This window comes from Emydura macquarii, unplaced genomic scaffold (assembly GCF_026122565.2).
Source record: "Emydura macquarii macquarii isolate MOO-44397 ecotype Brisbane River unplaced genomic scaffold, CSIRO-AGI_Emac_v2 contig_1644, whole genome shotgun sequence".
Lineage (NCBI taxonomy): Eukaryota > Metazoa > Chordata > Testudines > Chelidae > Emydura > Emydura macquarii.
The window spans coordinates 5,138,670-5,165,711 of NW_027131781.1; the positions used below are offsets into that span (position 1 = coordinate 5,138,670).

At 42.2% G+C, this 27,042-nt stretch overlaps 1 long non-coding RNA gene across 2 annotated transcripts; it reads right to left on the reverse strand.

The window, feature by feature from the left end:
• Positions 1-114: 114 nt before the first annotated feature.
• LOC137158304 (uncharacterized) lies at positions 115-13,130 on the reverse strand. Of its 2 annotated transcripts, XR_010921358.1 has the most exons (6): positions 13,080-13,130; positions 8,367-8,622; positions 7,669-7,728; positions 7,358-7,432; positions 2,947-3,010; positions 115-238 (listed from the first exon to the last, which is right to left on the reverse strand). It is a non-coding gene; the product is annotated as an uncharacterized lncRNA (long non-coding RNA). The 2 variants fall into 2 exon arrangements; XR_010921357.1 differs by lacking the exons at positions 115-238; positions 2,947-3,010 and having other exon boundaries at positions 7,168-7,432.
• Between the last annotated feature and the right edge of the window lie 13,912 nt (positions 13,131-27,042).

Sequence of the window (27,042 nt, forward strand, 5' to 3'; positions counted from 1 at the left end):
CTGAAGAATCAAAATCTTCTCTTGATTATTAAGAGGTGAATAAAGAGCTGAAAGGAACTATCATGAAATTACAAGGAAAAAAACCCAAAAAACCGTAACTATTTTTAAAAAGTAGTTTAAAGAAAATTACAAATGCATTTAAAAAAGTTTTCTAGTAAAGAGACAGGAAGTTAACTTACTGGAAAGATGAGTTTAGTTCCATATAATATATTATTAAGTGCACTTGCCATCCTTTCACCTGAAAAATAGAAAGGAGGGATTTTGAGTTTGCCAGTCTTTGGCAAACGAAAAGAAAAATGAAGGGAAAGAGAAAAGAAAAATATACATTGTATTAAACTATCCTACATATGGCTAAGCAGTTTAGGAGGCATATACAATGGTTTTCACAATGTGCTTTGAAAAGATCTGTTGCCATCTTTGGAGAAGCGGGAAAGTAATTTATAGTACCACACTAAAAAATATATAACATGTCATAAGGAGCCCAATCCTACTGCCATGAAAAATGGAAAAAACCTGCGCTGACTTCAGTGGGAGAAGGGTTGGGCTCAGAACCTTTCAGTATTTTTGAATGCTTTTCAGCAGTCTGGTTGAGATATTACCTCATTTCTTCCCGTCATCCCTGCTCAATAAATTATTGCACTTTTTTCCTCCTGCTACTTTATTAGTGTTCAAGAGGGAAACTGCTCAGCATGTACATGTTCCGAATAGAGCAGCTATCATTATCCAGACATGGACATATGAGAGTAGCTCACAGTTTATGGACTGCAAGTGACTGGCTGCGTCTGGTTAGAGGTGGCCCCATTCTTCTGACAATGTTATGGTGCCCTCCAAAATCACCACAGAGATCTTTAACTTGATTTTCAAGGTAAAAATTACTAAATGATGAAAAATAACCTCTCATGGAATTTGAGGGAAGCTTCCAAAAGCACAGAGGGGAATTAGGTGCCCAACTACCATTCCCTTTGAAGAGGATCTCCTTCTTTGGCTCTACAGTAACAGAGGTGGCTTCTATCTTCTTTCTGAAAAAATACCCTAACCTCTTTGAATAAGACAGAGCTGTAAGATTTCAGCATTAACTTGCTACTCTTGGCTCTCTTATGAAGCTGTTGGATTCAGATCAAGATAAGTTTGATGCATTTTTCTTAAGGATTAATGTGGCATCACCTACTCGGTCACATCCGACCCATCTCCTAGGATGGGCCTGTAATCTTTGTCCTTCTTGCAGCACTCTCTTTTCCAGAATGGGTAAGTGCCTGAAACATGCTACCTTCCTTCTATACCATTCACTTGCTACTTTGCTATAGCAGCCCCCACATGTTGTCTCCCCCACCCATGACACGGTTACTATATGGCAGTAACTTTACATGAAGAGGCCCCAGTGTTTGGAACTGGATCCCTGTGGGCAAGGATGTTTATGCCTACGTGGTGTCCCAGAGAAATCAGTTAGGACCAGCTGGGACATGGGTCAGCCCCCTAATCCAGTTGCAGGGCCTAGACTTGAGACTCCACCAGCTTCTCAGCAACATCTAGCTCCCAGAGAACAGAGCAATGGGCCAATCTTTCACCTGTAAGGTTGTGTACTGTATGTAGCATTCTCTACAAAACCTCCATAAGTAGTCAGCTTCTTGTGGATGTCATTTAATGAGACCCCCATCTTCACAAACTACTGAATAAAGGCAAGTTGCCCAAAAGCTAATTTTTTCTCCTGTCCTGTGAACTTTAGCTTAACTTCCAAACATCAGCATTTTTGTGCCCAGTTTAAAGGTGACTTTATTAATGTCTGCCAATTCCATAACAAGTTTCCTACTCAACTCACCAGTTTAACAAAGACTGCCACATCTCCTTCTTCTAAAATCAACAATAACCATTAATAGCAACGCCCCCTTTGCTTGAACGAACAAGTCCTTATGGTACCACCAAAAGGTTGAAGCAGCATAGTGCAATACTTCCACCTCGCTACATTTCACTTTTGAAGTCAAAAGTGTCTCTCATGCTTTATTATCCTTGCAGCCATTTCCTAACCCTAACACAGAAATTTTAGATTGTTATAAAAAAAATTCAGCCAACCCTACTACAGGACACTTTCTAGGACACCAGTAATACTGTGTGTGACTTCAGTATCCTGGTTGCTGGATTGGACAATCAACCGTGACTTTCCTTTTGGTAGTGGTACCAACCCCACTTAAAGAATGGATTTGAGCAGCAGTATTTATTATGCACTTCCAAGTATGTAGCAAAAGTTTAAATTGAATATTAATAGTCTCAAGAATCAATTCAGCAGTCTGTTTTATTTCAGTTATTTGCCTCAAGCCAGTTCTAATTTGGGACAGAAAATGGACAAAAAAACAAAACAAAAACAAAAAAAAGACCAAAAAACCAGACGGCTGGAGAGCGTGTTCCTGGTAATCATGACATTGACAAATGGGAGCACTTGAATTTAACAAACCAAGAGATAGGGATGCACTGAAATGGAAACTGAGGTTCTGCTCTATTCAAATTCCTTACAGTGTTTGGTTTGGATTTGTATCTTTCCTGCAACTGTCAACTCTAGATTAGACATAGCAAGAGAAATATGCCCAGCCAGAAGAACAACAAACTGATCAAACCATTTGCTGATTCACACAGATTCTCCCTGTATACGAGCATATTTATGTTCCAAGTTAACCAAGAGTAGGGAAGTTAACAATTTACTGATATAGGATTAACAGCCTTGTAGTAATCAGAGTAGAAGCAAACCTGTCTGCCTGGTACAGACCACACAAATTCTTCCAACATGGCATAGTTTTACAAGTTGCCAATAGCAGGAGTTAGAGTGGTCTTAAAAAGACAAACCCATGCCAGCCTTGGACTTCATGGGTGTCCCCATGTTGCACACAAAGGACACTGAACTTCATTTTGAAAGTGACGATAAAACTCATTTCTTGCTCCAAAAGCACATTTCCCTACCTCTTGAGTTGAAGGAGTTTCCTCCATTAGAGGATAGTGGCATAGGGAGTGTTCTCATTTCATCCTACAGAGGGCAGATCATTAAAATACTGTTTACAATTTCCTATGCAAAGCAATACAGAATCCAGAAAAAAAAAAAAAGAGACAAGAACGTTATAATGCACAGTGCTGCTAATAGTTATTTACTTGCTCAATAGAAAACCATGAAAGCCCTTATAGCTGAAATGTCAGTTGCAGCTTGAGGTCATTTATGGAAGTAAATTTACTCTGTTTACCACAGTCAAAAATTAAGATGAGAATCGTGCAGGTCTCAATCACTAGTCACTCACCAGGGAATCGGAATTTTATATGCAAGCCATCCTGAAGGAATCCAACAATAACATTTTTCCATCGAGTGGAAATTCCTGTAATGTTCACACTTTTCATTTCAGTAACACTGTGGTCCGAAATGCTGGCCTCCTGTACTGAGGTAATCTGACAGTGTAATTTGTAACGTTTTATTTTATCAAAATTGATCTTATAATTGTCATGGGAACTAGAGCAAAACAAAAGGAGGCAACAGAAAATGAATTCAATTGAGACATTGTAGCTCAATTGGCTTTTTCTCTGCCTATGATGTGGAAGTGAGATAGAAAAGCTGTTTTAAGAGCATGTAGGCCAATGATGTGTGATTCACAAAATTGTCTCCCACCACCCCTCAGATTTTTATAGGTTTCTGTGACTCAACAGTAAGCAATGTTGGATGAGCGAGCGGCACTGGAGAAATAGTAGCATTCAAGTCAGAAACATTAAGTAGAAATCTCAGCAACTGCCAAAAGTGACATTTTAAAATTATTTTCTCAACTGTATTAATTATGCAATAAAAAAAAAATCAGTGACACCCTTGAATAGTGTGTTTATTTTCTGTTAGGAATTTAGTGCTAGATGCCCTCATGAATTGGCTGGGTTAGAGGGATATGCTGTGTGGGTGTAGCTGTGCTGATCCAGGGTATTAGAGAGAGACACAAGGCAGGTGGGATAATATCTTTTATTGAACCAACTTCTGTTGGTGGTGAGAGAAGCTTTCGAGCCACACAGAGCTCTTCTTCAAGTGCCACAGCTAAGGGCAAGGTGGAACAGATTGTTTAGCATAAGTAATTAGCACATATTCTAAGGGATCATTTAAGGTCGAGTGGCCCGTTAGCACCTCTGCAGTCATGGGACAAAAAGAGGGTTTAGTGGATTACATATTGTTGTAGAGGCAAGTAAACACATGCTTCTCCTAGAAGGACGTTTCCTAGTGAAGAGAAGATTTTACCCCCTACCCACTTAATAGCCAGGTTTTCAAAAGACCTCAACCCCCATTTAGGCACCTAAGTAAGGGACAGGTTTTCAGAAGTGCTCAGTACCCAGCAGCTCCAATGGTGGCATGTCTGGTCAACTGACATTTTGAACATCTAGCCACTTTTTTGGTGTCTAAATAGGAGTGGAGCTCTCCAGTTGTGGGTGTTGAGCCCTTATGAAAATTCTGGCTGTAGCGCCAAATGCAATTCCCATTGATGCCAGGGCTCAAATGACTGTCTGGTTTTCTAATACAGGTAAATCCAGCCCCTCCGTTTGGATATTCAGATTGACATGGTCCATGTAATGTTCATGGGGTGAAAGGAGGCTTTTCGGATCTCATGAGCCACTTTTGCATCTAATATCAAAGCAGCAGCAGCATGTTTGTGGTCTTTCTTAAGATTCCGGTTTTATTTTGATCACAAAATAAAGGTAGAAGCCCAGGTTGCCTGACACAAGTCCAGATAAGGGATATGCACTTTTGCAAACTCCAGATTTAGGCATGTAGATCTTTTGGAACATGCGCACAGCCAGGACAGGGAGAGCCATTTCCTGACAGCTCTAGAAGGTAACAGATGTATGTTCTGAATTATCCCAGCTTCAAAGAACAGGTTTTCCTGTGTGCAATGCAGGGCTGCTTACAATCCCTGCTAAAACCCTTTCAGTCAGATTCTTGAAATCCTGTAGCTAAGAGGGAATTTTCAAGGGTAGCACACAGGATATGAACAAGACTCTGGGACAAACACCTTTGCTATACTGCTTCTTCTGAGCCCCACCTCTATCTTTGCTGATTGTTGCCAGGAAGGTAGCCTGGCTTCTAGGTATGTTGTTTCTGTAAAAAAGGACAATAAAGGCTGTCAATTATTTTAGAGATCTTTCACAGGCTGGATCTTCCTCCACCACCTGCCCTTTCTACCTAATTCAGGAGTCCATAAAGACTACAAAGCTTCTGGTCAACTTGAGATGGCAACTCCAAAGGACCCTTAATGAAGAGGGGCCTAATCATGAAGCCCTTACCTGCTCCCTGAACCTGCAAAGACTTAACTTTAAGCACTTGAAAAGGTTAAACTCAAGGGGATTACTTGTATGTTTAAAATTAAGCACATGCAAATCACTACAAAATCAGGGCATACGCCCTAACTCAAGTGAAAGTCCCATTCAGATCAATGGTGGTTCTGCTTGAATAATAACTGAGTGGCGAACTCTGGATTAGACAAAAGCGGATCATCCACAGATCTACAGAGTTCACAAATGCTGCGTCCAGCTGGGATAACTTCTATCCCTAGATGGTTGCGTGTGAGCTTAGACCAATAACTCAAAGTTTATCTTACATCGATGTAGTCATTGGTATAACTTTAGATTCCTGCTTACTTCATATGTAAATGATTTATATATATTAACAAGGTGTTACATTTTTGCCCAGACAGCACACAGCTGCCATTATAGTACAGGAAGTAATGTTTTAGTGCATGTCTTAGTGAGGATGTTTGAGTTTTAAAAATAAAAGGTAATTATTGTCATTAAGAATAGCTTCTTGTTTTTGGAGACGCACCCTTTTCATGTGAAACTCACCCCCAAAGGAAACCAATATTTACTCTATATTTAAAAGTTCCTGTCTACACCAAGTTTACAAGCAGTTCCAGCCTATGCTTTGAAAAGGAATCTCACACAGAACACATTAGAAAACCTGGAGGAAATTGGAGATAAAGACTTTTTAAAAGTATGTATGTCTCCCAATGGGAAGTTAGGAGCAACAAGGGCAGGAAATGGACGAATATTTAAGCGGATTACCCAAGCAGGATCCTCCTCTGCCTTTTCAGCAGTGCCACAGTCCCTTAGTAAAACCATTTACATTAATTAGAGTTTTGTGAAGGAAAAAAACTATGTCAAATTTTATCTTGAGTGTTAGTGATGGATGACTGGAGAGAGGCTTTTGCGGCTGTTAATTGGGTCTGTTTGCTCCAACGCCACAAACACTTTGACATGAAATGTTCTAATAACCCTGCAGTGCAGGTGGCCCCTGGTGTCAGCCATGGTCCTGACAACTCCAGCATACTTGTCTGTTCCATTCAGGGCCTGCAAGACTGAGCAGACGGCTTTGGGCCTAACGGTCATTAACCCAAATGTTCTCTGTGCGTAGCCTAGCAACCACTGTAAGTAGCCATGATCTTTAACATTTGTACCAGAATTTCACACAAATAAAAGTAGTTCTGGGCCATGCTGGCCTTATAGACATGGATCTTATGATGTTTTTTACCTAATTATCAACTTAGCTTTTTCTTTATGCATTTGAAAAAAAAAAAAAAAGCAGTAACAGCAAGCCTTATTGAACATAACAGAAGCACAGTTTCCCCGATCTATACTTCAATGAGTCTGTGTATATATTTATACATGAATAAACACGTCACATTAGAGATAACCATGTGCAGTTGTAAGAGTCAAAGACAGAAGAAAAATATTGTGATATTTAGATCATAATTCACATAGCTTCAAAAGCTAGCACATTTAGCAAAATACATTGACAGTGTTTTAAACAACATGGGAACGCAAATCTAATTGTTTCTGAACTGCATTATTTGCTGCGGCTATCTTAATAATTAGCTTCTGTCTATGGGTACATTGTGCCTAATGAATTCGTTTATATTTCAAAAACAGCAGTAATGGATGAGATGACCTTATCTACTCTGTCTTCCCAGCAGTTGGGATTTTATAGTATAAGAGGAGAACAGAATACTGACCAGAAAAGAATCAAGGGGCTTAAGCTACATGATGTACTATATTCATCTGTCTAATGTTTCAGAGCAGCTTTTAAAAAAGTAAAAACAACATTTTAGGATCTATATACAATATATAGTGAGAACTGCTAAGTGTAGATGGAAGAAATTCAAGCACTGTAAAGAATAGTAATAAAATCACGTTCTGCATACGCGATATGATTATGATCATTGTTTTACATCTGGGCCACTGCACAAAGCCAGGTGAAAACTAAAATTCTACAGAAAAGTAGGGCATGAATTAAAGGAAATACTGGATAGGTTTGACCTCTATATATGCTGTCTCAGGAGCAGGAAACGGAGAAAAAGAGACTAACCAGGTCTTCTAGAAGGATCAGCTTCAGAAAGGCAAAATACAGAATGATGCAAAATAGCTGTCAGCGAGTAACCAGCTGTAAAACAAAGGTCGCTATGGTCAGATCATGTTTAAGAAATAATATTTGCACAAACATCCCCAAAACCCCTCTAAACAAAATAAATCGGTTTCCTGGCATGTATGTAACCTTCCCATAAAGAGCAGCAACATACTCTTCTTTCCACCCCCACCCCCTTTCCTTTGGTAGCCCTCTGCCTCCCTTCCCACTCCAGCAACGCAGCTGATCTGCCTGGTGTTACTTGTCTAGCTTACCTGAAAACTCTTCAGGGCAGGACCTGCTTTGCCAGGCTCCATACAGGCGGAGGGTGCTACCTGCATGACACAAGTTAACAGATTACTACCCTCCTCAACAGGCCAAACACAAATCCTCGCACGCGGGGACACGGACACCACACCGTCAGAAAGAAAAGGCAAACATGGCACAGAACATCAATGCAGTAAGTAAAGACTAAAAGAGCATAGAGTAGCTTGAGCTGTGTCAGCGGTGGCTTTTTGGTATCAGGAAGGACAGATCAGCTGGGGCCTTTGGAGGAGCGGGGGGGTTGCCTTCCTCAGCAGCATGGGGCTCAGGTCACATTGCTAGGATCATCTAGGTCAATCTCATCCAATCAGTTTCCTGCCATTGCAGGGTCCTTGGGTATTGGAGCCCCTCAGTCCCTACTACACCTGGTCTCCTGAAGGCTGTAATAACTGAGTCCAGTCCAGGATATTGGGCTCAATAACTTGGAGGTCAGTGGCCTGTGATACACGTGAGGTCAAATTAGATGATCTGGTGTTTCCTCTTGGCCTTAAACTCTAGGACTCTAGAGCTGCAAGTTTAGGGAAACTATGAGGCTAAACAGAGCCATGCATGACCTGAACATACCCAGCCAGAGTGCCACATACATTTTGCTACCCATTATCCCTTCTGACACCAGTACCTGGATTGCCCCATGCTAGACGCCACTCACCAAGGTGCACGTGTCTCCATCTCCTGGTTAGTCTCTCTCGGTCTCCACAGTCCAAGTAACAGGTGGTGGGGATGGTCCCCACAGGCCAGATTTCAGTGCCATGGTGGGCTGTGTGCAAGCCCTTCAAATTGTGGTGCCTTTCACCCAGTAAACTTGTGTCTAACTCCAAAGTACATGTGCTTCTGACATGCTCATTTCCGATGTATTGATGTTTGATCTCAGACTTGCAAGTTTATCAGGACTTCAAAGAACATTTCTGTTGTGCAACAATAAGAATGAAAAAATCTGGTAAGAAGCCAGATTGTATTGATACAAAATAGATAGCAGCTTGTTTTACACATGCAAATAAGGTGCTAATCACAAAAAATTGTCCTTCTGAAATAAATATTTTGTTGTACCATATGTTGCATCAGAAGTATGTAGATAAGGATCTCTGAACATCATCCAGAACAGCAAGCCAGATTAAAAAAAACAAAAAACCATTAGATAGTTTTTAAAGTTACTGTGCATTTTTGATGCCAAACGTACTGCATATAGAAAGCAAGTGAAGTTCTGAGCTGTCTTTTGGATCTGCCCCCTCCCGAGAACCAGAGCCTGCAACAGTCAAAGACCTTGTCCCGCTTGCACTTTCACGCCTATGTCAGGAAACAGGCAGAGCATCCATGAGGGACTGGTGGACATTTCAGCAGCGTTTTTGACCTATCGAAGGCCCTGTCGGAGGAGGACAACGACGATGCAAACAGACACCAACTGACAGATGCTGAAACATAGCTGCTGATGCCCCCTATGTAGTTCAGCATTTCTGAAGCAGTGCCACAAGCACAGAGTGGCAGGAATCACATCACGCAGACCTGTAATGACCAGCAGTGTGTCCTCTGTTGGGACCACTCTCCACAGACAGGCATAGGGCAGGGCCAGGTACTTTCCACAGCACTCGAGTCTCTCCTCATCCAGCTCTGGGGTACAAGTTGGAGTATATACCTGTATAACTGATATGGTCTGCACCACTGTAAAGTGAAATCCTTGCTACTAGGGGATCAAGGGGCAGCCTGCTGGAACTGTGCTGAATATTGCCAGTTTGAAATATACACATATCATGAGTCAGGCCCCAAAAATCATGAGACTGTCTTAAAAATCATGAGGTTTTAAAAAAACACATTTTGGGTCTTTTTATTTGCCTTCTGGTTTTTTTGAGCCTTTAGTGTTTACATTTTCCAGTATTTCTACAGAAAGATAAAGGCTAGAAACATACTTTGTGTTTGTTTTGTTTTAAACAAGAGCTGAGAGCCTCGTACAGTCACATGACTCCAGGAGCTGGGATTTATTTAAAAAAAATAAACCACCAAATGTCATGAGACTTGCGATAAAATCATGAGACTTGGCAAGACTTAATTTCTGCAGCAACTTTGCTGCCACATGAGCAACATACACATAGAAAGCCTCAGTGCTGATGGATCTAATTTCCATGGATCTCCTAAAAACATATGAGCTTTCAGTTCCATAAGCGCTAGAGAACTCCTTTGTCTCCTTCCTTCATTACAAGAAAATGTTGCAAGTACAGACTATGAAAACTTCATGTATCCTGGGTGGGAAAAGCCTGCATAGGGGATTATTTAGGTCTGCTGCAGTTCTACATTAATTCTTCATGTGGTCTTTTTACTTTTCCAGACAGAAAACATTCTAGATTGGGGTCAACATCTAAATAGATGGAGGGGGATGTTTATATTGAGAAGGCTGATAACTATGTGCTATAGAAGCTGAAATACAATTCTTTGTGATCACAGAAAACTAGAGCTTGATGGGAACCGGATTTTCTGTTTTGCAAGAAATTCCAAACAATTGAGATTTTTTCTGTTCCAAAACAGAACAAAATTTTTTTAAAATTAGACATTTCCTGTCAAACAATTTTTTTAAAGTGTTTTTTCACATCAACTTAAATATTTTGTTCTAATAAAATAAAAATGTTTGGTTCCAATTTCAAAATATTTTAAAACTGAAATGAAAAGCCATTCTGAAACAGAAAATCAAACCATTCCATTTGGGTTTTTTCAAAACAAAAGTTTCATTAACATTGATACATTTCCATAAAACATTTCTGTTTTGAAAAAATGGCATTTTCTGACAGAAGAACGTTCCATCAGAAAGTTTCTGACAAGCTCTACAAATAACCCAAGGAAAAGTTTGTTTCCATTGCGCAACACACCAAAGTGATGGAATTTTAAAGGGTTCTATAGAAATGTATAGGGTTCTAAGGAAATTACTGTCAAAATCTACAGAACTTAATAGAGAAGGAGATCCTTTTTAAAAGAATTTCTGAACCATCCTAAAAAATTTTATAGCAGGAATATAACTCTATTAAATTGGTTACAAATGCTATAGAGCTGTTGTCATACTTATTAAATTCTACAGAACTTTCCCATAACAGAAGATGTGACAGATTATATATATCTATATCTATATAATTAATTAATTATAATGAAAGGATAGTTGTTTGTTCATTGGTTAATATATATATTTTAACCTAGCAGAGTTTTGCTTTAGCTGTTGAATGTTATTTACTCAGTATATGTTCAAAGTTATATTATTTGAGATTAATTCAGTAATTACTTTAGAAACACACCATTAATAAAAACCTTTTCATTCTAATGAAGCACATATAGGGCCAGGTTTGCAAAGGTTTTTAGGTTCATAAAGATGCAAATAAGTGCCCAGTGGGGTTTTTAAAAGAGCCTAGGCATCAAACTCCCATTGAAAATACTATTAGGTATCTATTTGCATCTTTAGGCACCCAAATATTTTTTTTTTTAAATCTAGCCATACGTTACCCAGTCACCATTGCACAAGGTGCTATTAAGCCACATCCACATCACTACAAGCCCAGTTCTGGGGCCCCATTATCCTGTAAGCAAACCCATTCACATCAATGGGACTACTCACATGAATGAAGACTACTCTTGTGAATAAGGGTTTGCTGGATCAGGCTATATAATTGCATCACAAAGCAAACTCCACATATTTGAATAGATTATCAGTCAATTACAGTTCTTCCCACTGCAGAAACAGCCACTCAGTTAACATAAACAAAGAAATCCCCATGTGCTGAAAAGGAAAACCTATTAACTGGTTAAACATGTAAATCAGTTGATAAATGGGCTATCAAAATTCTGAAAACATTTTTAAACAATAACCTTTCCCATCATGTTTTTATATGGTTAAATTCAGCCAGCATTATGTATACACACTGCAGGAAACCAACTGGATAGAAAACTGTGTATCAAGCTACAGTTTCCTATATCTGGGGTTATGTAATGCAAGCAGATATACATACTCAAACAGTGACTGCCAGCAAAGTACTGCCAGACATTTTAATCACTAGCAAAAGATTCTGGATAAGCTTCTCAAAGTCATGTAGGCGCTTTTGAAAATTTCAGCATGTATGGACAAGTTATCAATCAATCACACTCTAAATAAGTAGTATCTATAAATTAATTAAGTCTGGGTGACTTAAAAATAACTACTTAAAATACAGACACTAACTTTCACACTTTCCAGGCCAAATTTGAGATCAGCAGGCAAAGTAGGCATGCAAAAAAAGGACTTACCAGAACTGACTGCAAAGCCCAATTTGCACACACAGTTGCAGTCACTAGACATGCAAAAGCAAGATTACACACTCGGACATTGGGCTTCACTTTACAAAAATCTGGCTTTGTATGTTTCACACATTTTTTTAACTTCATCTGAAAAGAAAATCCCCAAGGGAGAACTCACAATAGACCTTTGATACCAAGAAAGTTTGAGGGCACAAGTTTGAATGTACACACTCACTCACTCTCTTCTGATCTTTAGAAGAGGTCATAAGAACGTTTTGTTTTTTGGGTTTTTTTTTGGCACAAGAAAGAGATGGGCTATTCATATCAGGATCCAAGCTTACTAAAAACTGCACAAGGTCTTAAATGTGAGGTTTGGACGCAAATCATTACATTTAGATAAGGGCCAGCAACACATTCAGATGCAGATCTGAACTGTCCCAAAATTCAGGGGTATTTGGATTCAGGATTTAGGTTCAGATGATACCATCAACCTACCTAAAGCCCATATATTTTCTTAGGTCTTTGCAGTTAGGCCAAACAGTAGCCACTGCTCAAAGATACTTGAGTCCCAAACCTCTCCTCTATATGGGATTTCACAATAAGTTACTTACAATTACCCTTTTCTTTCTACTACAAGGAAAATCATTCAGGCCAAACACCAAGTCCCAACTATAAAGGCCGGAGAAGTCTCACACTCCAACATATTCTCAACATACTATTCCCTGCATAATAATCAGGAGCAGCTTTGACATAAAACCTTTGCACAAGTTGAGACATTTTTAAGAAGACATATGAGGGACCAAAGTTTTATACTACCTCTGTTGAGTCATAGAGTGAGCTAGTATTTAAACATTTGGCTTTGCAACGGCTCCAAGAAAGACTACTGTGACATATTGTCCACTCTGCTATGGTGGGTCCTGCACTTGCTCTCACGGGGTGGGTCGGGGCACCACCTGTTGCCCCGGTTTCTGGACTTCAGTGCCTCTATAGTGCACAGTGAGAGGGGAGAGACCCAGGCCCTAGCCCAGCGGCCCAATGAATAGCAACTACGTGCTACTGACACTGCTTGCAACTGAACTTCTTTCCCCTGAGTTCTTTCCCCCTCTCTGTTCTCTTGTACCTGCCTCATGGTCCCGTTCCTCTGGTGGAGCATAACACTCCTCCTACATACTGCCAGTTCTCCCCCAGCTGGCTGGAGCAGGGGTTTTATCAGGACTCTCCCTGGGCCTTAGCTGGCCTCAGGTGCTCCTAATTAAGCTGTAGTAACCCCTGCTCAGCCTGCAAGGAACAAGGCCCAGAACATTCCACGGGGGCTTATTGACCTCCCTTCTCTGACCCTCCTACTGTGGGAGGGGTGGGGGTGGCTGCAACCCCACCACTGCCACCTGGGGAGGGGCCCTTCTTGGCCTGTGGCTGCTATTACTGCTCCCCATCAGGGGGAGCAGGAAGACCATCATCACTGCTGCTGGGGGAGCACTCAAGACTGCACCGGGAGCTGTGGAGGGGCTTGTTCATCTCTGGACTGAGTGCCTGTGCCATCTCTGCTCAGGGGTGGGGTGGGGTGGGGGGAGGTACCGTTGTCTCTGTGGGGAGAGGGGGGAGCGGCAACCCGTTTTTCATTGTGCTCCCCGTTCACTGCACCCCCCGATGTTCTTGTAACCCCCTTTCCCAGTGCAGCCAGAGGAGCTGGTATACCCCCCATGCTAAATACAGCCCCTGACACCCTTCCTTGCTGGCGCCCTCCTCCCCTGAATGCAGCCTAGCGGGGAGGAGAGGTTAGCCATCCCACCCCCCCTTCCCAGCCCCCTCTCCACCGCAGTGTTTGCCCCTGCAGCCCCTCCCTACTAGTACCCTCCTCCCCTGCCTGCAGCTGAGTGGGGAGGAGCAGTCAGCACTGACCCACCTCTTTGCCTCCTACCCCCCCCCCAATGGATCAGGAGGCCCCCTTGGTCAACCCTGCTCCCCCACCCCCAGCCTGCTCCCCCATCTACCCCTGCAGCTACCGCTTTGCCAGCTGCTGCTGGATCTACTGCCACCACCGCCCCACTGGGGCGGCAGCAGGCACAGGCGGGACCTCCACTGCTGCTGCCACAGCTTCCTCAACTGGCAAAAAGAGCCGGGGCAAAAAGTAGGGCAAGAGCCCTGCCTGGCAGCCAATGCCTCCTCTCCCCCCCCCCCCCCACATCACCTCCACCAGCTCTGGGGGTGCCTCTGTCTCGGCTCCCAGGGCATAGGCCCAGGTAGCCGCTATCCCTCCCACCCACCGCCTCGTCATCTGCCCTCGCCACCACCTCCAGCAGCATCTCTAGTGGCCGAGGCCCCTTCCGCACCCTGACCCGGAGGCATGGCCTCCATTGCCTCCTGGCGGCCGCCTTGCCCCACATGGAGACCTACGTACGGGCATTGGCGCAGGTGGTGGGGGCCCTTGGCCCTCGTGTCGGCCCCCAAGATGTACGGAAAGATCACCTTCTTTCTGGCGTCGGAGGCTGCCGCCTAGGAGGCGGTGGAGAAGGGCCTGGCAGTGGGGGATGTCTATGTCCCCGTAGAGCCCCTGGAGGACCTGGGCGTACAGGTGGTCCTCACCTCTGTCCCGCCCTTCCTCCCTAACGCCGCCCTGCTCCCCCTCCTCTCCACCCTGGGGAAGCCCACTTCTGTCATCAGCCCTCTCCTGCTGGGCTGCAAGGACCTTGCCCTCTCTTACATTTTGTCCTTCTGCCGGCAGGTCCAGATCCAGCTGGAGGGCAGCATGTGATGGGGAGGCCCTTGAGGGGGCCTTCCTGGTGCCCCAAAAGGGGCCCAATATCGAATTCATTATTCCTTGGGGGAGGCCCAGTGCTTCCTCTGCTGGGCGACGGGGCATGTCCGGAGGGACTGCCCCCTGGCCTGGCACGGAGGAGCACATGGGCATCCCCAGATCCCCGGTCCTGCCATCGCCAGCAACCCTAACCGCCCGGCCCCTGCATCAGCGCCTCTTCCTCCTCCTTTGCCTGTCTCCATCTCTGCTCAGGATGCGGGGGCGGCCCCCCGTTGTGCCCACATGAGCGGCCAGAACATATGTATGCTAACTGCCTTAGCTTTCATACAGGATGTGGCCTGTCAGGTACCTTGCATTATAGCTATAATACTTTAATATGAATCTATGACTCTGTTTTAATAAAACAACAATATTTAAATCTATAAGGAAAGGTATATATATGTAAGCAAGAAGGTTAGTCCTATAGCCCAGACATCCCCCCTATGATGGGGTGGTTGCAAAAATGAACCCCATCACACAAGTGTGGATATGGATGGTTAATCGCTTGAGGGGATAGTTTCACTACCTCCTTCTACAGCTCATGGTGGAGGAAGAGTATCATAATGATGGTCTTCCATGTTTTGGAGCCTTACAATCATGGGTACCATAGATACATATTCTCCAACGTTATTATTTGGTACCTGGTTAGGTCTGGGTTTCGGCTTATACTTGTTAATTTTACACTGCATGCATCCTAATAGGATGAAGATCATTCCTATTGCAATTCCCTGTACAACAATCCATCCCTGTAATCCGACTTCTACCCAGGGACTTATTGAAGGTTCCTTGGTTTCATCCCTTAATTGGGTAATAGTCTGTTTGGCCTTGTCCCTGTCATTGGTAATTTGTATGAGGTGGGTCTCTTCTTGAGACAATAATGATTTTAATAATAACCCTCATGGGAGAATATAAACAAGGAAGGCTGGTGTACTTTGGATAGTTAAATCTTGATAAGCTGGGTCAGATAGAATGGTAGTGATGTTCTCAAAGGTGGGAATAGGGAAATTGCTTGATTTCCAGTTAACGTAGGTTGCTTTGGAGTAAAACAAAAATTTGGGGCTGTGACCTAACACTCCAAGGGACCATAGTGGTACCTTCTTTGATTGGTTACCATGCAAAATTGGCCATTTCCAGCATAGGACACCCTCTCCATTGGAGTTCTCCACTTTGTCAGCCTCACTAGGCATGATGAGGATGATTCATTTTGTAATTCTTCCTGTAATCCACACGACAGTATCTGTCTTGAACACATCACACCTATAGATGTACTGAGGCCCTTTTTCAGAGCAATAGGCCATCTGTGGAACTTTCCAGTCTGAGTTGGAGTGTGATAGACCATCAAGGAAGGCACATTGACATGTTCTCTGTAGATGTCATCTTCCAGGTGACCTATGGACTAGACAGCTGCCACTTGCTTGCACACATCCTTGTCTGGGTCAAACACTGGCAAAGAAATAGTGAATGAGACATACAAGGACCATGCCATTGTGCAATTTTTTGAAAAAGAACAACTGACTCAGTTGGGGTGAGGTATCACAGATCCCATCTGTCTCATTGTTCCCAATGACAAATGCTGGCATAGATCCAAACATGTAGATTGCTCCCTTCCCGGCCTTTGAAAACACCTAGGGCAATGCCAACTTATTAATTGGTCATCTTTGATTAAGTCTGAAATCTTCTCCAGTTTTAGAGCTTGCAATGTATCTGTAATAGTATTTATAACCTATTCTCCATATGCAGAGCAGATAATTTCCTTTCCTAGATTGGTCCTTTTGCTGATCATCATTCATAGTGACCAGTTGGTTAATTTTAATTTGGGTTTCATTAAACAGTTGGGCTATGTCATTCCTGTTATAAATAGTAACTTACTCCTCCTGAGTTAGTCCCTTTACTCCCTGTAAAATTGGGTTGATTACCTGGGTAACTTCTTCCTGTAATACATAATTTATGTGTTTGCGAATTTTCCAGACATCTATTCGATTCCAAATTAACATTGCTGAACCAAATAGTCCTGTTAAAGACCCCAAAATTCCAAGAGGATTTAAGCTGCCCTTCCTTCTAAGGGTATGGAATTTGTCGCCCATTCCCAACAGAGTAATGTCTTGCATTTGCTGTTGGTAAGTTGCAACTTTATCTACGAGGAACACTGAGAAAATAGAAGCCATTTTGGTATGCTTGCAATAAGTAAAGTCACCTAGTGACCAACTAGACAGATTCAATACTATGGGTATATGCATGAACCAAACTTGATTAACTAATACCACTGATATGGGCATTGTGGTAAGACTACTAGCGGGTCCTGATTCCAGCCCCGTCCCTGCCTCTGTCCCCATCACTGCCGCTAACCCCGACTCCACTCCCACTCTTAATACCACTCCTGTCCCTTCCCCGTCCACTTCCCATATTGCTGCCGCCCCCAGGGTTATGGCGTTACATCTACTAACTCCTGGGAGGTGGTATTTGAGTTCCCCCTTCCACCCAAATCTGCTGTCTTCCCTCCACCACGGTCCCAGGGGTCATGCCAGGCAGCATGGCTCCCACAACATCGGTGCCATGTCGGGGGTCTGCCCCCCATCTGCCCATCTGTTGGCCGCAGGGCCGCTACGGGGACCCGGCTGGAGGTCTTCGACCCCGGCCCCCAAGATGCTGCAGGGTGAGCTGCGCGCTTTCCTGGCTGACTGTCGTGGGGCCAGGAACAAGGTGCAGAGCTCACCCTGCAGCGCTGGGGGGATTGCCACCTCGTCCTCCAGACCATGAGGGCTGTCCTGAAGGAGGGCAAAGGGACCGGGAGGCAGGACGCTGCGGCCTACTGATAGGCCCTCAGCTTCCATGACTCCCTCCTGGCCTACAGGGTCAGTCACAGATTGCTGTGGGGCCTGTAAGATGTAAGAATAAAGCAGTTACAGTAGCAGGGGAGGATGCTACACATGCTACCATGATAACAAATGTTCCTGTCTATTAAAGGCATCTCTATACATAGTAGGCTGTAACATCTGTTATGGGGTTACTCTCTGCAGCAGTTTCCTGTCCCCAATGTGAAAAAATCACTGGAAAGGAGAAATGTCTCCACGTTAGGATGTTGAATTAGCTCAGTCTGTGAGCCACAGTGTGACCTGTTGAACTAGCTCATGCTGCTGGAGTGTTAGGCAACAGCGGCTGGACAATGGAGTACTGTTGCAGATCACTGCACACTGATCATAAGTGCTAGAGACCAAAAGGTAGGGTTGAAGAGGACAAAACAAGGGTTGGGAAAAGCAGCCAAATTCCAGTGAAAAACTAAGCCTTTGATTTATTAAGAAAAATAATTGAACTTTCCAGGAAAGCTTCCGACCAAAAACACCATAAAAAAGCAGCTAGTAATTCTTATAATGCCAGTTAAATTCAAATCATTTAATTTTTAAAGGGGAGTATCAAGTTTGCAAGAGGAAAGAAAATTTTTCACAACCACATAAGATACTTTCCTCTCTCCCATTAAGTGTTGTTATTAACAACCTAAATCAAAGTCGATGTGCTTGGTCCTACCACATTCTCCCACCACTTGTCTTTCCACCTGGGGTGCCTGATGCCCTCAGACTCACGGTTTCAGAGCAGAGCTCCATGTAAGTGTCTGGTTTTTGTCACCCCTACTTATTCCATGCACCAGGTGCCTGAGTCATCATTTACTCCTTTATGCTGTGTTTAGCATTCATTTGCCTTTCAGCAAGAGTTTAGGAATAGCCAGTTTAATTTTGAACGAGTAATAAAAAGTTAGCATTCTAATTAATGCACAACTATCAGATACTTAGATTGTAAACTCTTGGATTGTAGGAGGTTACTGAGGCCCTAATCCAAGAAAGCACTTAAAACGCTGTCCCAAATAGGGATGGATTTAAGTTTATGCTTAAGTACATGCATATGCTTAAGTCCTATTGGCTTCAGTGTAGTTTAAGTATGAACTTAAGTTCCTGTCCTGAACGGGGATGCTTTCCTGAATCAGAGCCTTGGACTGGGAACTCTTTGGGGCAGGGACTGTCTATTTGCTATAGTGGGTACAGCATCTAGCACTACAGGGGCCCAATCCCTGATTAGGGTCACTAGGAGTTGCCATAACAAAAATAAAGGCATATGCATCCCAAACTCTCATTGGTTTTAAACTATGGAACAAGACGCTGTGGAGACTGATTGTTCTAAACCAACAACAGAAAAGGTAAATTAAAATGAACCATGTGGAGTTTGTAAAACAAAAGGTCATTTCATACCCTTGAAAACAACCCAACAACAATTGTCTCTTCTGTAATTAACTCCCTCCGCCTTACTGCATCTTTGAATTAGTAAATTTTGAAAGCAGTGGAGACAGGAACGAGATGCCCATCGGGCCCTGGAGCCCTCTCCAGTTCAGAACTCTCATGCTTACTACACAGACTCTGATGAAAGGCTTCTTATTCCACACTCCCCACTCTATGGAATTTCAGGAATGTCCTTACCCTTCCCTCAGCCAATATCTAATGTAGATCACACAATATGAGCAATTGCCTCTTCTACATCTTCATCTATGAAGCTGTGGGGATACATTGTCTCATAAATCAACCTATTCTTATGCAGAGAAGAACAGAAGTGTTTCAAAATGCCTTCTGTCCTGGATATAAGCAAAATCTGTTAATCTGTCACCCTCCCATAGACTGATATCTCAGGATGAACGTTCATCTGTGCAAGACAGTGGGAGAGCAACTAGTTTCTCACTTGCAAATAGGAGATCAAAGGAGAGGTAACAGCTGCCATTGTTTATTAAATAAAAAAAAGCCTGCATGCTACAGCATAATAGAAACTATCATTATACCTGAAGTGTTGATGTCAGTTCAGATTTTGGACACCACACCAATGAAACAGAATGATTATAGAGCTGGACACAACCTTGGGCTCAGCAATGAGAAAGGTAAAAATGTCATTAATATTGCATGGGAGTTTTTGGGGGGCATTCACTGGAACAAGACAGATGCTGGACCAAACTGATAAGTGGCAAAATCGTAACATCTGTTGAAGTTAACGGAGTTGCACCTGCTTACTAGGGCTGAATTTGGCCAGTTGACTGCACATCCTTGCAGTTTCTCTTATAGGCTAAAGCATCATATTTTAAATATGTCCTCTGCCTTGAGACTTAGCCCACAAACAACAGAAATGCAACACATAATTGTGCACGCTCATTTGACATCAGTATCCCATAGCAAAAGCAGCTGGGTTATATATTTATAATCAGCCTTAGCTGTGGTGCAGTAATAGCCAGCCCAAGCGCCACCAACTGAGAAGAGCCAGGCAAGTGGTGAGCTGAGTGTTCTGTAAGACGCTCACCCAGGATTACTGCACTTCTAATGGGATTTAGGAATTCATCTTTTTTTTTTTTTTTAAGCAACACTTTCTCAACTCTTAAAATACATTAGTACATCAATGTAGTTTTCCTCAGAGTTTGAGAACATGGATCTTTTATTTATACAGATATGTTTTCTGTGTCATCTTTAAAAGGGATCTGACTCTCTACTGCATTTCACAATCATTTATACCCTGCGCAAAGTAGGTGAAAAATGCTAGTATTTTGATTTGGTAGCATTTTGACCTATTTGTGTGTGCTCAAATACCTGAGTGACAGGCATGTTAGATACCTGGAGACAGAGACATTTATCTGCAGCCCTCTGTCTTTTCTATATCTATTTTTGAGAGGTTATGTGGCTTAGTAGATAACTCACTGGTCTGTGACTTAGAAGAACTGTGTTCTATTCCCAGCATGGCCACTGGCCTGCTGGGTGGTGTCCTTACAGGTCACTTTACCTCTCTTAGGCTCAGTTTCCCCCTTCTGTAAAAAGGAGATAAGGACACTGACCTCCTTCATAAAGTGCATTGAGAGCTATGGTTAAAGAATGCTATGTAAGAGCTATGTATTTAATATAGTGTAATTAACCAGCAAGTGAGTAACCTACTGCCATGTAATGGATGGAATAAGAAATGGTCACCCATATGAGATAGGCTTTATACTGCTCATAGCTAAGGGAGATTTTCATTAAACTCATGTAGCAGGTACCTGTGCTTTCAAAAGAGAAGGATCCAAATTCCAGTCCTGCTCTCACCAGAAATATCCACATCACCATGGTGCGAAGTAACATGGAGACTAGGAAGTAATAGATGGCCACAAATGTGTTACAACTCTGTACACATCAGCATGATTTTTCATGCATTTTCATTTTTTTTAATCACATTAATTATGTTACTATGTATTCTTTAGGATTCTTTCTAACACTAAAAACGATCATATAAAATACTGTAATTGCTAGAGTTTTATTTTTATTTTAGTATGAGGCCAATCACTTCTGAGAACACCTGAGTTTCATTTTCACATTCATCCCTAACTTCAGATCACATCCATAATTCTCATGAATGTCCAGCCAAGGGCCACAAACATTGCTCAGGTGCAGTCACCCATGGGTTGCACCAATTTTGTGGAAAATCCTCTGCTGGTGTAAATTGAAGACAATGGAGCTACAGTAATTTACACCAGTTGAGGATCCGCTCATGTAGACTGAATGGAGTGCATTGCTGCAGCCACTCTTAATGGGCCTGCAGTCCATAGAGAATACAGGTCACAGCAAGGTTCAGGATGTAGTCCTGTATGCAGGATGTAGTCCCAAACACAGAGACCTTCAGTCCCTCTGAGCCACACCAGAGCAGCCTGAGGCTCCCGTGGTCAAATTTCAGATTCCCTTTAAATATAAGTATATACAACAGGTATAGTGCTCAAGATAGCACAGCCAGGAAATTAAATTGAGCATTGTTAAAACTAAAGTGAAACTACTCAGAGTTCGGTGCGTTGAACTGCGTACAGTGTAGCAGCCTCTGTCTGTATTTTCAGCAATAATAAAGCTGTCAAGCAACAGAAAGCAAGAGAGCCAAGCGACATCAAGATTCTCAGCCACAGGGACTCATCAATTAATCTAAATAAAGGATTATGGCTGTGTTTTGGGTACCATTGGCAGTGTCAGATGCTTATATTTAGAACACCCAAAAACGTTTCAATGTGACGCAAAGCAGAGTGACCTCATTGGTGGATTGTCAGATTACAAAAAATGCAGCCCTATCAGAGAGAAATAAATTGACACACAGGCCTGATAATTGTTAACTTTCTACATTGTTAGGATTTTTTGAAGAACGATAAGGGCAAGTCATTTTATCTTAACCGCCCTCATGGTTTTCTTTTGGCTAAATCATGTTGTACCCAATTTGTACCACAGAGTCAGACAGGCAAGAGAAAATAAATGATCAGTTGCTTTAAGGCCATGCAAACCATGTAGCTTAGCCTGTATCTGATTATGGAGACACCTTGGGAAAACCATGCAATTGGTCTGTGCCTCAGTTTCCCCCAACTATTTACTGAGGCATTTGGATGCTAAATTAATTGGTGTTGATCAAATGCCCTAAGTGCCTCAGATGGAAGATGCTATAGAAATATGTTCAGATTATTTACTGCTCGCACAAAGATTTCATACAAATACATCTGTATATTTGTCAGACCTAAAGAACAAAGTAAATCATACAGTCCAGCATCTATGAAGACTACTGTATAGTTCTACCAGGATAGTTTATATAAGCCTAAATTATTTCTGTGAACCCTGAAACACTTGTGTGAGGAATTTGCTTTTGGATGTGTACGTCTGTTTAACCTCAAGACTTTGACTGGAAAGCAAGGCCAATATATCAACAGGTGCCCAGTAATCTATGGTTATAAAGCCTTGCTCTCTACACTGTATAAAGAATAAAGGTTATTAAAGTTTAATGTGGGCCTGTTATTTACTTTTAGTTCCTACATATTTTAAACTGTCTCCCTGCCTTTCTTGTCTTGCTTTAACAAATAGGGCCAGCAGGTATTTCTGAGTTATGGACCTGTCTCTTCACCTGAAGTTAAAGTGGCTCCCGATGACAGAGGAAGAGTTAAACACATTTGGAACCTAAGCTTCAAGCATTACCATCAGAAAAGCCTTAATTGAAAGGCATCTTCATTGTTCTTCAGTGAAAAATACAAAGGGCCAGATGCTACCATCAGTCATACCCATGGCAGCCTGGGGAAATCCATGAAACCTCGCAGGTGTAACTGGGGGCAGGAAACAGCTCGAAGGTTCTGTTTCATTCCCCCTCCTCAAACTATATATTTTCATTCGGAAGCGCCCAAAGGGCCTGATTCAATCTCCCTTGTGGCCTGTTACAGAAACTTAACAGCAGTACAGGAACTGCAACCCCCAGCGACTACCCCCAGCCTAGGGAAAGCACAGGCAGCCCTATGCTGCTGGCACTGCCCTGGTGCTGGGGCATACCAGGAGCTAGAGGGAACGTGCCAAGAGAATGGCCAGCCCACTTTGTACTCTGGCTATTCTGGGGTGTGGAGCAGCTTATTGGTAACTGCTACAAGCTAGAGCAAGGCCTGCACTGGCGCCCAGGCAGGCTATCTTGGAGTCCTGAAGGCACAAAAGTTGGATCAAGTCACCTTTGACCCTTCATCCCTGCTGCGGGTCTGGTTAGATTCCCAGCTTCTATTCAGTGATCAAGATGATCAAGACTGCTTCTCCCCACCACCTTTATTGCCTCCCCGATGTGTAAGATGAATGTAACATTGCTGCATAGAACTGCTCTTTGGAGACTGGTATCGTATAGAATCTATTAATAAACTTAACTGACATTGTTTATTTGGTCTCAAGTATATTTCATAACAAAATAATGAACTAAAGTGTGGTCAAGCCACTGATTATAAAAGTTATCAACATTAGGATCAACTACCTTGATGACTCTGGGCCTACGTAAGGGATGGACTTGGAAGAGTAAATCAATAAAGTCAGATATGGCTGTTTCCTGATGCCGTCCATTAACAATAGCAACAAAAGGAATGAGGGTGTGGATCTTTGAGGAAATGGTGCAGGATTTGGAACTTAGTCTGAATTTGGCCCCTTTACGTTAGCCAACTGAAGGTGAGGTTTATAAACGTTCCATCTTTTTAACAGTGAAATGAAATATCCCCAAGATCAAGCATGAGGCATCAATGGATACTACATCACAATAATCCATCGGGTTAACACGTGGCTAGAAGAGCAGGCCGAGGCTCTGATGGAAACATTATATGGTTTCAGGTTAGGAAAATCAATTCTAATTACTGCCCTTTCCTGGTCTCTGAGTGCACCCTTTAGAGATCAGTCCTTATGCCTTTCCTCTTTTGGTAATCATGCAATTTTCCCACTCCTAGAACAGGCCCTGGGCTACGGTACTGCCTGTATCAACCAGGCTTACATCCAGGTTCAGAGAAGTGCTGCGCCAGCAGTTCTCTTTGGGAGTCTGTGACCAGTGGTGGACAGAGCAAACAGATAGCTTTCTTGAACCAAAGTATTGTTTAGTTTTAGCAATGGGAACAAAGCATTTAGAGAAAAATAATTTTAAAGAAACAAACAGTCTACATGTTTGTCAGCCTAAATAGGCCTAGCTTCTTCAGATCCCCCAGTGGGTACCTAGCTTCCCCAAAGAAGCTCCCCATCAACCACCCCCTTCTGGAGAATGAGTCCCTTATAATGCAGCCGGAGTTCCTTCGTTCTTTTCCATTCCCAGGCCTTGGCCCTGCTTGTCCAAACCATTTCTGTAGGCAAAAGGTCAAGCCAGACTTCTTAGAGTCAATGTCCCATAATTACCTTCAATTATCTACTATGGGTGGCTTATCAGGAACCACTGTTTCCTTCCTGCTTGCTTTTCTGAAAGTTTCTTATTAAGGTAGCCCAACATACTCATACAGTCAACTTCCCAACATACAATTATTCATATAGCTCATTATTACATTATTCATTATTACAGAGTAGCTCTATTTACATCAGAGACAAAACCCAAAATAAAGTGCTGGCTCAGATTGAAAATTCTCCCAGAGACACAGAGAAAGTTGCAGTCTTGGGTATTATATTCTTGCTAAGTTTCCACCTCAGAGGGTTTGCCAGTTTCTATTGTACTGTGCAAAACAGACAATAACCTTTACTGGATGAAGTTGTATTTCTCGGGAGAAATCTATTTTCTTTTCATATTGTATCATAGCCTAATACACCAGAGTAAATCCTATAGAATACATACCCTGAAAGGGCCTGAAACATTTTTATAAAGATATTTCTGATAAATAGTTCTTTTTATGAAGGAATGCAGGTGTCAGAAGAACATACAGCACCCTTTCTAGCAGGAATTTAGAGAGGAAAGCCAGAGGTCTAACATGCAGAGAATGGGAAGGCTATATTGCGCCTGTTTGCACAAGCATTTACCATTACATTTGCACAAATCAGATGGATAGATAGGCAACTAAACAGCCTCTTTCACATATGCACCTGATTTGCACATGCAATGCCAGTAATTGTGTGTGCAAATATAGACATGCCTTTATACAAGTGAAACTCACACCTCTTTTTAAAAATGGGACCCTTACTAAAAGACAGAATGTCACCATTAACCTTATGATGAATAAATGATTACTCAGTTGGAATAACTGGATATTTTTAGTCAATTTTAAGTTAAAACAGAACAAGGCTCGAAAGTGTGTATTCTACCCAAATTCATAATAGAAATAAAAAGCTGGAAAGTGGGTCATGAGATGAGACAATCATTTTAATTCAGATGTGCTAACACTGGAGATGAGAATTACTGCACTAGAAATGATTGGTGTGGCATCTCATTTTGTATCTTGCCTCCATCAGTACCTTATTTTGTACCTTATTTGTGTTCTTACCAAGACAGATATAGGAAAATTCGTTAAAAGGTAAATAATAACCTCAGTAATATTTAACTTTTGATTGGTGTAATGTAGATTACTCTTCACAATCTCTGGTGGCATCAGTGTGGATTGTCCTGGAGTAAAACAAGCAAGCATCACACATACAAGTACTTTAGAGAAGCACAGATAAAGTTTATTTGGGAGAACTAGAGTTAAAAAACAATAATATAATAGTTGCTGAATAGGATTTTAAAGAGTAGTTTTGTACAATGACTAAATTTTTCGATTTTTAATGAAGTGAGATAAATGAGCTTCTGTTCCAAACTCTGTGTTTTCTTTACTTTTTAATGCAATCCCTAAATTCTGGGGGAGCTAATACTCCCCAGATTGCTAGTTGTGTATGTCCATGCTCTAACAGAGAAAAGAGCAAAGTTACTGGATGGTGTTTAGTTTGGTGCAAACTGGTTTGGATTTTTCTTTCCAGAATTCCCAATTTTGAGAGAAACATTAAATACATTTTTATTAATTACCACTTTCATAGGAGCAGTATTGATTCCAGGGACTGCAAAGAGAGAGAAGAAAATCCAAAGCTGTGCTTTAACAATGAGCATAGTGTTAATCACTTTCAATCCATATAGAGTTTTATAGGCATTAAACTTTCAAGATACTTGCCTACAAATAGCAATTTGTAATTAATTTAAAAAAAAAATCAGACTTGTAGATTTGCCATGTCTTAATGTAGGATTGCCTTTAAAAAAACAAAACACCAGATAGAGTTCAACATAGCAGGTCAAATCCTGATTGCCTTATTCACAGGAACAGCCTTCAGTAGGGTCTTGACCGCCGCATTTATTTATTTGTTTTTAATTCCCAGTAGAAATACATTAGTGTGTTTTTCATTGTTCATAAAAATCATTACCTCGCACTAATTCCCAGCCAAGGAAACAGGACTGGAGACAAAAAAATACAACTGCGGAGTAAGGATCAAGGTATCCTGTAGTGATGACAAGAGGAAAGCAACTGGGATTGTGTATTCCATATAATTCCTTCAGCACATGTTTCTCCATTGGCATGGAGGACTTTGTGCTAAGCCCCATGAAGATACTCCTTACTTTTTTAAAGTGTGCCTTCAATATGCAGCTGTGGTTGGGCCACCTAGCTCATGAGATTGACCTCTGACTCCCCACTGCCTGCTCTGCAACAAGCTTCCATTCTCTGGAGACAAGCACTGGAAGGTAGTATTTCACTGCTGCCATTCCAAAGCAACGGCTAGAAATCCAAGAGCCTCTGCTTAATAAATAAAATTCCAGTGCTATTCACAGCAGGGATGGCTCAGTTTACATAGAGAGTTGACAGAATTTTCTTTTAGCAGAGGGGCTCAAGCAGGTTACAGTGATGAAGGAAGACCAAGAATGTTGATTAATTGGTATTGTAGTCTATGGCAGATAGGGACCAAAATCGATACCGACGCCAGCTATCAGTAAGAAACAGAGTAGCTCAGAAGCGGAGAATGGCAGGTCCAGAAATCTGAGATATTGGTGACATTTC